Source organism: Corvus brachyrhynchos, unplaced genomic scaffold, assembly GCF_000691975.1.
Source record: "Corvus brachyrhynchos isolate BGI_N302 unplaced genomic scaffold, ASM69197v1 scaffold10, whole genome shotgun sequence".
NCBI classification, from domain to species: Eukaryota; Metazoa; Chordata; class Aves; order Passeriformes; family Corvidae; genus Corvus; species Corvus brachyrhynchos.
Window position 1 is genome coordinate 3,689,430 of NW_008236180.1, and position 2,917 is coordinate 3,692,346.

A 2,917-nucleotide genomic window follows, 5' to 3' on the forward strand; every position below is an offset into this window, starting at 1 on the left:
GTGTCCCCCGCGTGTCTCTCTCTGGCGTCCTGCATGCCCCCCGTGTCCCCTGAATGTCCCCCCCCGGGCTGTGTGCCCCATGCGCGTCTCCCGACCGTGCTTCCTGTGTTCCCCCCACGTCCCCTGCGTGTCCGCATCTGGGGTCCTGCACGATACCTTGTCTCCTGCATGTCCCTTTCCCGGCTCCTGCATGCCCCCCATGTCCCATGCATGCCCCCGTGTCCCTTGCATGTCCTTTTCCCAGGTCCTGCATGCCTCCCATGTCCTCTCTGTGTGCCCCCTGTGTCCCCCTCCTTAGTCCTTTGTGGCCCTCATGTCCCCTGTGTATCCTTTTGCCGCGTTCTGCATCCCCCCCGTGCCGCCTGTATGTACCCCTGTGTTCCCTGCATGTTCCCCCTGGGCTGTGTGCTCCCTGTGTGTGTCCCCCAAGCCCTGTGTCTCTCTCTGGCTCTCCAGGGTTTTGTGAAAGCCCTCAGCTGTTCATCGCCGAACACTTTCTTGCACTCCTCCAGGGCTGGTGCAGCCACAGCTTCTCTGGACAGTCTGTGCTGGGGGCTCACCACCCTCACAGGGAAGGGTTTCTTCCAAATATCCCACCTAAACCTGCCTTCTGTCAGTGGGAAGGGATTCCCCCTTGTCCGGTCACTCCATGCCCTTGTCCAAAGTCTCTCCAGCTCTCTTGGAGCTCCTTTAAGCACTGGAAGGGGCTCTAATATCTCCCTGGGGCCATTTCCAGCATTTAAAAAGTGCCCTTGTCCAGTTTGATTCAGCATCTATTTTCCTGTTTGAGCCATCCCCAAGGTGCTGCTGGTCCTTATCAGCACTAAGTCTCAAGCTGTGACTCTGCTCTCTTGTTTCCCTGGCCACCACGAGCTCTCACAGGTTTTGCTGTGAGGCCCAGGGTTTGGGAGACTGAGGAATTTCTCAGGGAGGACTTTTTGCATGATCTTGCCACATTGCACTTCTTCTGTGAGTAGGTGGTTAACACGTTCTGGAAAGAGATGAGTGAGGCCAGAGGCCCCAAAAGTCGTGAGTCCCTTTTGGAAACACTCACTATGTTTCCATTCTGTCAGCTTGTCACAGCTACTGGGTGGGTGGCTTTTCCTGACAGGTGTTCAGGTGGCATTTGGTCTGTTTAGTATTTTTTACACAAATTTCTAATGATCCTGTCTGATACATTTGTGGTGGTTTATTTAATTTTTTTTTTCCCAAGTTTCTTCCTTTCCATTTTTTGTCCCCATGCAAACTAACCCTGCCTGATAAGCAGCTGCCACCTCTATTTCCCTCATGTTCCCCCTCACTTACCAGTCTACGCAGGCTAATACCATCAAAGTGATATTCCACAAGGAATTGTATTTCTCCTTCTCCAAGATAACCAGCGGTAACCAGCAAGGTGAAATCACCCACTGGAAATGGTGACTCCCTTTTCCATGGAAGCCTGTCTGTCTCTCTACCAGCGCCACTGCTGGTGTCTTCCCTGGCAGCTGCATCCTCAGCTCTTCAGTGGGGTTGGACAGCACAGATAAAAGATCCCTTTTTCCACTAAAACCATCTCCCGACAGTGCCCAAGAACAGCAGCCTCATCAACACGGTAAGAAGCAGCAAACCCCCAGTAATGCTGCCCTACTCCAGTTTTCCTGGCAGGCAGTGATCTCTTGGAAAGCAAAACTTGGCTTTTGCTGTCAGATCCCAGGATACAGGAAGGTGCCTGGGCTCTTCCTAGCACAGAGAATGGGATGATTTCACCTCCTGGCACCTGCTCTGCTCCCCGCTCTGCCCCTTTGTCAGTGGGCAGACTTGCCCTAGCCATGGTGCCAGTGAGGCTGCTGAGAAAGGATGAGCTGTTATTTTTCAAACCAAATCACTCCGCAAAATTTCTGGGTTTTGCCTGCCCAGGTGAGCCTCTGCATTTACCTTGGCAGAGTCTCTTCTCTCTTCCCTTCCCTTACTCAGGCACAGCTCAAGCACTTTGTAGGGATCCCTTCAAGAGTTATGTAGAAATTCTGCTTTCTTGACCTGGTTTTGATTTTTGCAGAAGGGATTTTTTGACGTGGGTGTGGAGTGACAGGACAAGGGGCACCGACAGAGGGCAGGGCTATATTGAATATTGGGAAGAAATTCTTTCCTGTGAGAGTGGTGAGCCCTTGGCACAGGGTGCCCAGAGAAGCTGTGGCTGTCCCATCCCTGAAAGTGTTCTGGGCCAGGTTGGGTGGGGTTTGGAGCAACCTGAGGTAGTGGAAGGTGTCCCTGCCTGGGGCAGGGGGTTGGAACAAGATGGGCCTTAAGGTCCCTTCCAACCCAAACCATTCCTTGATTCTATGATTTTTGTGGGTGCTACAGTCTGGTTCAAGCCTTCAGTATTGTGTCTTCAGCACTCAGCCCTGCAGGGCTGCACAGTGGGCTGGGCTGGAAGGTGGTGGGAGCCTCTCCACAATTCCCTCTGATCCTCCCGCCCCATCCTGCCCCAAGAGATCCCATGCCTCTGTGGTTTTCTCCTTCAGATCAAAAAGGATGAAGGATGTGTCTTGAATTAACTGGTTAAAGACCATGCTCAGTCTCATCAATATATCTTGAATTGTGTGGCAGCAAGGACTGTGCCTGTTTTCCTAAGACAAACGCAGAGGTTTACTTTAGTACATCCATATTTTAGAAGAGCCTGGGTTAGTTTGATGCCTTTTCCTGGCATCAAATTTTCCTTGAAATCAAGAGTCATACACAGTTAGAAGGGGAAAAGGGATTTTACCTTGGTATTTATTTTAAGGATCCTTAGGTGTACACATCCAGGTCATATGCATCGAGAAGCACCCCGCCGAGTCTATCCCTGTGTCTCTCTCTCTGTGTCTCTGTGTCTCCCCCCCCAACATTGGGTATAACATTATGGGTTTTACTAATTAGCATATCTATCAAAGATTCCCCA